The sequence below is a fragment of the Spermophilus citellus genome (assembly GCF_964194105.1).
Source record: "Spermophilus citellus genome assembly, chromosome: 8".
NCBI lineage: Eukaryota > Metazoa > Chordata > Mammalia > Rodentia > Sciuridae > Spermophilus > Spermophilus citellus.
The window spans coordinates 94,487,089-94,496,668 of NC_138189.1; positions in this window are offsets into that span (position 1 = coordinate 94,487,089).

A 9,580-nucleotide genomic window follows, 5' to 3' on the forward strand; every position below is an offset into this window, starting at 1 on the left:
TGTCTTTAACTAAAGCAGTAACAAAGCTGAAATATATTTTGAAAAATCACGAGATTTAAAATATGCCAAAGATAGCAAATAAAAGAGGAAATGTGATAGTATACTATCCACTATTAACCCTGAGTTCTGCTTTTTCAAGTTTTGTATTTGACATTCATAAGAAGCCATCTATAATTAGCTATAATTGTTCACTCTGGGTCCACATAACTCAGGGATACCATGGTGAAGTTAAATCAAGAGCAGACCTGATGGATAGTTAATCAGTGCAGGAATTTTGCCAAGTGTTGAGAGCCAAGGAAGTAATTTCAAAGTAAAACCTTTCCAAAACTGCCAAGGGCTCTAATAGCTAGGGAGATTGAAGTATTGAAAAGGAACCCATGGATTTAGCTCAGGATGTTTAAGGGTCAGCACTAACTTTTTGGCCCAAACTGTTAAGTATTGAGAAATGAGTACTGAGGTTTGGGAGAGTAAGTAATTGGAATGGTGATAAAAGAAGTGGGAAGGTTTTATACTTGGTAAAACCAAAGAAAATCATTAGGTAACTACCTTCCTAGGGATGTGTATACATTTTACATTTTCTTCTCTGTTCCAATTATTCCAATTCTTCTTGTCCTGTGGGCTTATCAACTGTGGGTGGAGCCATAAAATGTGCACATTTACTTTATTTAAAAAAATTTTTTTTTGGTATTTTGGTATTTTGGCTTGAACCCAGGGATGCTTAAATACTGAGCTACATCTCCAGCCCCCTTTTTATTTTTTATTTTGTGGGTCATGCCAAGTTGCCGAGGCTGGCCTCCAATTTGCAATCCTCCTGTCTCTGCCTCCTGAGTTGCTGGAATTATAGGCATGTATCACTGCTTCTGGTTAAATTTACTTTAAATAGCAAATCTTACAAGCTTCAAAAAGTGATGGAGAAAAAGAAGAAAAGAAAAGGAAGGAAGTGGAGGGAAAGAAGGAGCATGATAATTGAATTGGTATGAGAAAGACTACTTAATTGGGAAATAGGAATATACGTTTCTCTGACCCTTCATTTTCTACATTCTTTGCGGAGTATGATCATTAGATTTGAGAGTGACTTGGGGCTTGAAGATGGACATTTTTTCACATGATTTTTATGTGTATTGGTTTCCAATGAAGGAACAGGGACTGTTTCTAATAAACAAAGATAAAAATAGAGACTAAAGTCAGATCCATGCAAACAGACATGTCCATACAAGCAGAGAACAGATCTGAGGACTAGAATTCTGGGTAGGATTAATGGGGAATGAAAGTGAATGGCAGGATGTGAACAGAAGTGTACAGACTGCTAATTCTTAGAAAGGCAGCGTTTTTAATGAGATCACTGACCACTGAACACACAATTGGGAGAAATAGCATGTTTGAGAGTCCATGTCAACAGAGAGTACAGGTCAGCTGGTGCTCAGAATCAAGGCAGGCATATTCAAAGCAAGGGAAAAGAACAGTACCTTGGAAATCACCCATAAGGTGTTTCTTCTGGTTTTTCCAATTTCATTTTGAAATTCCTTTTTTTTTTTTTGTAGTTGTAGATGAATAACATGCTTTTATTTTGTTTGTTTATATGTGGTGCTAAGGATTTTTTTATTTTTTTTATTATTATTTTTTAAAATGGTTTTTAATTTAATATTTATTTTTTAGTTGTAGTTGGACACAATACCTTGATTTTATTCATTTATTTTTATGGAGGGTAGCAAGAATCGAACCCAGGGCTGTGCTTGTTCTAGGTGAGCGCCGATAGTTCTTTAAACTGGAAGGAGAAAGACATGATCAGATCATTTCATTATAGGACAGAGATGTCATCTCATCAGCCATTCAGTCAAACCGGCAATGAAAGTAGTCCTCCTGAAAGATCAGGGTAAGAGCTCGAAATAAAAAAATAAAAAGACTGGAGATACACCTCCATTGTAAAGGTCCCCTGGGTTCAATCCTCAGTACCAAAATAAAATAAAATAAAATAAACTGGGTGCAGTGGTCACAACTATGATCCCAGAAATTTAGGACACTGAGAAAGGAAGACTGTAAAATGGAGTCCAGACTTGGCAACTTAGCAAAATCCTGCCTCAAGATAAAAAATAAACAGGACTAAGGATGAGCTCAGTGGTAGAGCACCCCTAGCTTCATTTCTCAGTACTAAAAAAAAAAAAAAAAAAGTGAGGGCTGGGGCTGTAGCTCAGTTGCAGAGCACTGGGTTTGATCCTTAGCACCACATATAAACAAACAAAGCATGCTAATAATCTACAACTACACACACACAAAAAAAGTAAAATATCACATTAAAAACAATAATAAATAGAAAATAAAATGTCAAGCAATAACGGATTAATTAAAATCATAAGACTGGGGGCTCTGGCTGTGGCTCGGTGGTAGAGCACCTGCCTGGCATGCATGAGTAAATAAAATAAAGGTCTGGGCTGGGGATGTGGCTCAAGCGGTAGCGCGCTTGCCTGGCATGCGTGCGGCCCGGGTTCGATCCTCAGCACCACATACCAACAAAGATGTTGTGTCCGCTGAAAACTAAAAAATAAATAAATATAAAAAAATTCTCTCTCTCTCTTTTTTTTTTTTTAAGAGAGGGGAGAGAGAGAGAGAGAGAGAGAGAGAGAGAGAGAGAGAGAGAGAGAGAGAGAGAGAGAGAGAGAATTTTTAATATTTATTTTTTAGTTCTCGGCGGACACAACATCTTTGTTGGTATGTGGTGCTGAGGCTCGAACCCGAGCCGCACGCATGCCAGGCGAGTGCGCTACCGCTTGAGCCACACCCCCAGCCCATCTTTTCTTCACTTGAAAGAAAAATCAGTTTGTTTTGTTTGTTGTTTTGGTACCATGGATAGAATGCAGGGTTGCTTAACTACTGAGCCACATTCCAGCCCTTTTTTGTTTTACTTCAACAGGTTTTCCCTAAGTTCTTAGGGCCTTGCTAAGTTGCTGAGAATGGCCTCAAACTTGAGGTTCTCCTGCCTCAGCCTCAGCCTCCCAAATCACTGAGATTGCAGGTGTGTTACACTACAGTATAGTACTATGCAGCAAACAAAGGAAGTCATGAAACAGTGTAATAGCATGTATAAATTTTTTGTTAATTTCCTTTTTTGTTTCTCTGTATTTTCTGATTTTTTCCCCCACAATGAATTTCTGGTTATTTATGTAAGTGAAATATAATAATAAAAGATATAATTTTTAACTAAAATTTAGGATTATTTTATTTGTATGATTTTATTAGAACTTGAGATAATTTTAGTCCAGCAAGGTGCCACATGCCTGTAATCCCAGAGGCTTAGGAGACTGAGGAAGGAGGATCAAGAATTCAAAGTCAGCCTTAGCAATTTTGTGAGGCCAGAAGCAACTCAGTGAGACTGTCTCTAAATAAAATATAAAAAAAGGACTTGGAATGAGGCTCAGTGGTTAAGTGCCTCTGGTTTCAATCCCCAGTACCAAAAACAAAACAAAACAAAACAAAAAAAAAAAAAAAAAAAAAGAAGAAGAAAAGAACTTGAGATTTTTAACATGTACCTTTATTCTTTTATTTAATCTTTTTTTCTTTGTATTTATCAAAAAAAAATTTTTTTTAAGTCTAGCAACTGAGCAAATAGAATTGGTTTCCTTAGTAATTCAGCTAAAGCTCCCATTCTTTTCTGCTTGTTTTTTTCATTCTTTTACTGAAAAAAAAAAAAAAAACTATTTGGATTTCCTGAGTAATAGATATGCATACTAATTATCAGTCAAGTTTATTGTAGAAGCTTGAAACTGATGATTGTGAAAATGGCCTGATTCAAAGCTTAAAACAATTTTAGTGGGTCACCAATTCCTCCTAGAATGTTCAAGAAAATTTCAATTTGAGGGCTGGGGATGTGGCTCAAGCGGTAAGGTGCTTGTCTGGCATGCGCGGGGCGCTGGGTTTGATCCTCAGCACCACATAAAAATAAAATAAAGATGTTGTGTCCACCGAAAACTGAAAAATAAATATTAAAAAAATTCTCTCTCTCTCAAAAAAAAAAAATTAAATTTCAATTTGAACACTGTAGGTTCAAGGACCAATGTCTTACTGCATAGCTGTGAATGTGAGCTCTCATATTAAACATAAAGACTGTACTTCAATAATTTCTCAACCTTTTAAATCTTTTAAAAAAATTATTGAATAAAACTAATGCATGTTTATTAATATAAAGCCTCTGTCCTTGCTTGTTTTTTTGCCAAAGGGAAAAAAACCTGTTAATTTCCTGTACATTATACTGAAATGTATTTAATGTCTATACCAGAACATATATGTTTATGCTCTTTAAGGGAGATTTTTTCTTTTCCTTTTTTTTTTTGTGCTCAGGATTGAACCTAGGACCTTGTGCATGCTAACACACACTCCATTTAGCTACACTCCCAGTCCTGAGGGTGATTTTAATATATATAGTCCATCTAACAGTTTATCCTATGTGCTGATATTGTACACACTGATTTGTAACATCTTTTCTTCACTTGGACCTTAACCACTGCAGATAATTCCATTGAATTAATGTACCATAATATAAATAATCAGGGTTTTTTTTTTTTTATGATTTCTTTTTTCTTTTAGAAGGAATCCAGGAATGGGCAAATCAGTGACATACAAGAACATCTAAATGTACAATTCTATTTATGTAAAGCCCAAATGAGATGCAACTAGTCTATTTTGATGGTCCTTCCTTGCAGGAGACAGCAGGGTTTCCTAAGGGGATTGCTGACAATATTCTGTTTCTTGATTTGAGCATACCCAGGTATGCTCCTTATGTAAAGTTTGACAGATGGCTACTAAATTTTTATGAACTGTTTTCTATGTTCTATTTCAGTAACAAAATGGAAAATATAGTTGTTACTGCAATCATTTTTCTGTAGTTCTTAAATACTTTAATATAGAGTGATCAGTAAGAATACTTTTGAGTTTAAGCTCTGTACTTTTGCATATTTAAATAACTAAATACATAAAATTGTTACAAATAAATAAATGACACATATAATCTTATACTCCCTTCTCCAGAGAACTGTTTCAAAAGTGTAGGTTTTGGGGGAGAACCGTCTTTGTACTTGGCTCTCAGCATTATCAGATTGATTCCCTATAGGTCTGCTAACCTGTAGAATATTTCCATTTAAAACTCCCTTCCAAAACTATGTCCATTAAAGAGCTTACACCACACCCCAAAACCACCAGCTGCCCACCTCCTGAAAGTCAGCATTCCTCCATCATTTTTCTTCCTTTTTTCCTTCCACTTTTTTAAAAATTTTTTAATTAATTTATTTTTTATGAACAAATGCCTTTGTTCTTTTTTTTTTTTTAATTTTAACATTTATTTTTTAGTTTTCGGCGGACACAACATCTTTGTCTGTATGTGGTGCTGAGGATCGAACCCGGGCCCCATGCATGCCAGGCGAGTGTGCCACCACTTGAGCCACATCCCCAGCCCTCCTTCCACTTTTTAATCAACTGCCACTTTTTACCATGTAGCCCAAAATCTCACAAATTGCTTCTACTCATTAGCATTTGATCTGATCAGTCATCAAGGCTTGCTAGTTCTTCCTCTGCCTCAGGCCTTGCATTCCCAACATTCTTTTCCTTTTCTTTGGAACTTTCTTCCTTTTCTCTCTTTTGTTGGAAATTATTGATTTGTTGAATGTGACTGTTATTCCTGGCAATGCCATTATTTGCATGTTTCTTCCTTTAAATAGTGATATTTTAATGCTGGTTTGAGATAGTATTTTTTTCCAAAGCATGAATTATAATCAATATTTAAATAGAAATAATTAAATAGAAAAATATCGTAGGAGGTTGTGGTATAGTTCAGTGGTAGAACACTTGCCTATCATGTGCAAGGCCCTGAGTTCCATCTCTAGAATTTTACCTTACTCCCCCACCAAAAACAAAACAAAACAAAAAAAGGAAATGAACATATCACAGTATCACAGTGAATGGTGTACATAAAAATCAATGTTTTTTGATACTCATGTTTGTAAATATACAAACACATTATACACACACACACACATTTATATACAACTCACATGCAATGGAATAATATATATAATTTTATTTGTTTTTGTGGTGTTGGGGATTTAACCCAGGGCCTTGCACATTCTAGGCAATCTCTATACCACTGAACAACATCCCTAGCCTCACTGAACATTTTTACATAAATATACATTTTATAAAAGTAAAATCTCTCATGCACAAACATTTGAACACACATATATAACACTCTACCCCCCTTTATTTGAGACAGGGTCTCACTATGTTGCCTAGGCTAGTTTCCATTTCTGGGTTTAAATAATCCTCCTGTCTCAACTTGTAGCTGGAACTACAGACATTACACCACCATGCGCAGCTTTAACCCTTATTTCTTTCTTTGGGTTCTGGTAAGAATAGTGGGACCACAGGAAGTGATTCACTGTTTGTGAGCTATATTGTATCTATGTACACCCCTGGAGTGAGAATAACTCATTAAGGTAAATTCTTTTTTTTTTTTTTTAAAGAGAGAGAGACAGAGAGAGAGAGATAGAGAGATAGAGAGAGAATTTTAATATTTATTTTTTAGTTTTCAGAGGACACAACATCTTTGTTTGTATGTGGTGCTGAGGATTGAACCCGGGCCGCACGCATGCCAGGCGAGTGCGCTACTGCTTGAGCCACATCCCCAGCCCAATTCTTCCTTTTTTTTTTTTTTTTTGACATCTATTTTTTTTCTTTAACACTTTATTTATTTGTAGGTGGACACAATACCTTTACTTTATTTTTATGTGATGCTGAGGATAGACGAATCCAGTGCCTCACACATGCTAGGCAAGTACTCTACCTCTGAGCTACAACCCCAACCCAGCCCCAGGTATTCTTACCTATTGGTATATTTACTAGAAATCTATTTTTTCAGGCTGGGAATGTGGCTCAAGTGGTAGCGCACTCGCCTGGCATGCGTGTGGCCCGGGTTAGATCCTCAGCACCACATACAAACAAAGATGTTGTGTCTGCTGAAAACTAAAAAAAATAAATGTTAAAAAATAACTCTTAAAAAAAAATAAAGAAATCTATTTTTTCATGACTGAATTATCCAAGTGGCTTTTTTTTTTTTTTTTTTGGTGCTAGAGATCTAACCCAGGACCTTACACATCCTAGGCAGGTATTCTACCACAGACCTATATACCCAGACCTCTCGTGGCTTTCCAATCTTGCTTTACTGATACCTGTTTCTTCCTTTAAATAGTAATATTTTAATGCTGGTTTTATTAGACTGAAATTTTTTTTTTTGAGAGAGTGAGAGAGAGGGAGAGAGAGAGAGAGAGAGAGAGAGAGAGAGAGAGAGAGAGAATTTCCGAGCGGGCTACCACTTGAGCCACATCCCCAGCCCATTAGACTGAAATTTTAAGATATTGTTCCCAGGGTTAAGACCTTCAATGGCCTAGGGGCAAATTCCTGAGTCTGTTGTATGATATCATGATAGTGTCGATAGATTGATACTTCAACCTATCCCATTGTCTTTTCCTACCTTTTTTTAAACCAGCCTTCTTCACCTGCTGAGATTCTTCATGCTGTTCTGAAACTGACCTATTTTTCCCCTTTAACATTCTTTCTTTTTTTGCTGCACTGGGGATCAACATATGCTCTTTTCTTATCTCTACATGTATAAAAGTATTAGTGGAGTAGATCCTGAGTTAACCTTTGCTCTCCTTTAAAAAAATTACTTAAGGGGCTAGGGATATAGCTCACTTGGTAGAGTGCTTGCCTCACATGCATAAGGCCCTGAACCCCAACAACACAAAAAAAAAGAAAAAAAAATATTCAAAAATGTGTAGTCCTGTTAAGGGTACTCAGAGACCCTGCCTGTTTTTCTTGCCACATTGATCATGCTCCGGGCCCCAGGCCTGATCCTTCAGATTCTGTCCTGTTTTTCTTTTTTTTTTTTTTTTTTGGTACTGGGGATTGAACGCAGGGGTCCTTAACCACTGAGCTATATGTCTAACTCTTTTATTTTGAGACAGGTCTTGCTAACTTATTTAGGGCCTCACTAGGTTACTGAAGCTGGCTTTGAATTTGCGATCCTTCTGCTTTAGCTTCCCAGGTTGCTGAGATTACAGGCATGTGCTATTGCACCTGACTGGAATTTAGGAATTTTAAACTGAGTTTGAGTTTGGAGAACACTGGGATAACTCAACTGCTCAGAAACTCGAGGTGGCCTCTTTAGCAACTCTTACTATTGAGAGGTCTACAGCAGCCTGGGCTCCTAAACTATTTTCTTATCTTTACATTTATAAAAGTATTGGTGGGGTAGATGCTGAATTAACTTTTGGTCTCTTTAAAAAAGGTTGCTCTCTTTGTGAAATAGTTTGAAATAGAGAGGTTTATTATTGATATTGTTCTCCCTTATATTTCATCTGCTTCCCTAGTATTCTCAGGATATTTTCCTTTGCTTCATCTAGTTTTGGTTTCTACTTTTTTTTTTTTTTTAGTTTTCAATGGACTTTATTTATATTCGGTGCCGAGAATCAAACCCAGTGCCTCACACTTGTTAAGTGCTCTACCAGGGAGCCACACCCCCAGCCTTTGGTTTCTACTTGTTGCAACCAAAAGATTCATAACAAGATTTCTTTTTCACTTGCTCTTACATACTTCATTCATTTTTTTTTTTTTTTTTTTTGTACTGGGGATTGAACTCAGGGGCACTTGACCACTGAGCCACAACCCCAGCCCTATTTTGTATTTTATGTAGAGACAATGTCTCACCTAGTTGCCTAGTACCTCACCATTGCTGAGGCTGGCTTTGATTCTCCTGTTTCAGCCTCTGGAGCCACTGGGATTACAGGCGTACACCACCATGCTGGCACATACTTCATTCTTTAAATATGTTCCTGGGTTCTATATAAAACCATTCCTACTCTGAATGACAGGTGAAAATAAATGAATCAATAATCACCATGAGCCCAGTAAATTACACCACATCACAAAAGGTCCCAAGTTATTTTTGTGTCCTGAGCATGGCTCAGAAGCGGTATGAGGGCCTGGGATGGTAGTGAATGCCCGTAATGGCAGCAAATGGAATGGCTGAGGCTTGAGATAGCAAGGCCAGCCTCTGCAACTTAGTGAGACTCTAAGAAATTTTAACAAAATCAGGCACGGTGGAGCACCCCTGTAAGAGCAGCAGCTTGGAGGCTGAGACCAGGAGGATTGCGAGTTTAAAGCCAGCCTCAGCAACAGTGAGATGCTAAGCAATTCAGTGAGACCCTGTCTCTAAATAAAATCAAAATAGGGCTGGTAATGTAGCTCAGTGGTGAGTGTTCCTAAATTCAATCCCCAGAACCCTCTCACATCCCCTTCTCCCAAAAAAGAAAGACTTAATGAGACTCTGTCCCAAAATAAAAAACAAAAAGAACTGAGAATGTAGCTCATTGGTGAAGCACCTCTGAGTTCAATGCTCAGTACCAAAAAAAAAAAAGTGCCAGGAGAGCCAGGTATGACGGTGTACATCTGTAATCCCAGTGGCTTGGGAAGGTGAGGCAGGAAGTTCCCAGGTTTGAGGACAGTCTCAGCAATTTATTGAGACCCTGTCTCAACATAA